This window comes from Malurus melanocephalus, unplaced genomic scaffold (assembly GCF_030028575.1).
Source record: "Malurus melanocephalus ecotype Western Australia unplaced genomic scaffold, MMel_1.1 scaffold_2290, whole genome shotgun sequence".
In the NCBI taxonomy this organism is placed as follows: domain Eukaryota; kingdom Metazoa; phylum Chordata; class Aves; order Passeriformes; family Maluridae; genus Malurus; species Malurus melanocephalus.
The window spans coordinates 1,276-2,353 of record NW_026625522.1 but is presented as its reverse complement, the minus strand read 5'-3'; positions in this window follow the sequence as shown (position 1 = coordinate 2,353).

Genomic DNA, 1,078 nt, shown 5'->3' with positions numbered 1-1,078 from the left:
CTGAGCTTTAGGGATGGGAACACTCCCTTCCCTGGGCTCTGTGAGCGTGGCAGGGCTGTGCCTGGCTGCCTGGGGGTGGATTCCCAGCCCTGCCCCTTTCCCTGGCTCGGAATGTATTCCTGTGCCACTGGGAATGAATTCCCAGCACCCCAGGAATGTATTCCAGCATCACTGGGAATGAATTCCCAGCACCCCAAGAATGTATTCCAGCACTCCAGGAAGGTATTCCAGCACTACTTGGAATTTATTCCCAGCACCCCAGGAATGTATTCCAGCACTACTGGGAATGAATTCCCAGCACCCCTTAGAATTTATTCCAGCATCACTGGGAATGTATTCCAGCACCCCTGGGCGTGTATTCCCAACACTACTCAAAATGTATTTCAGCATCCTGGGAATGTATTCCAGCACCCCTGGGAATGTATTCCAGCACACCTTAGAATTTATTCCCAGCACCCCGAGGAATTTGTTTCCAGCACTGCTTGGAATTTATTCCAGCACCCTGGGAATTTATTCCAGCACCCCAGGAATGTAATCCTGTACCCCAGGGAATGTATTCCAGCACCCGGGGAGTGTATTCCCAACACTACTGTATTTCAGAAATGTATTTCAGCACCCCAGGAATTTATTCCCAGCACTCCAGGAATGTGTTCCATCACCCCGGGAATGTATTTCAGCGTCCTGGGAATTTATTCCAGCACTCCTGGGAATTTATTCCAGCACCCCTGGGAATTTATTCCAGCACTACTTGGAATGTATTCCAGCACCCTGGGAATGTATTCAGCGCCCCTTGGAATTCCAACACCCCAGGAATTTATTCCAGCACCCCTGGGAATTTATTCCATCACCTTTGGAATTTTTTCCATCACCTTTGGAATTTTTTCCATCACCTTTGGAATGTATTCCATCACCTTTGGAACGTGTTCCAGCACCATTTCCTCTCCCAGCTCCGTTCCCATCCCTGGCCCTTTGTCCCGATGGGATTTGGGGCTGATTTCCCCTCTCCTTTCCTGGTGATTATTTATTGCCCCGATCTTTCAGCCCCAGGTGGGGACAGAGCTGTCCCCGGGGCCGTGTC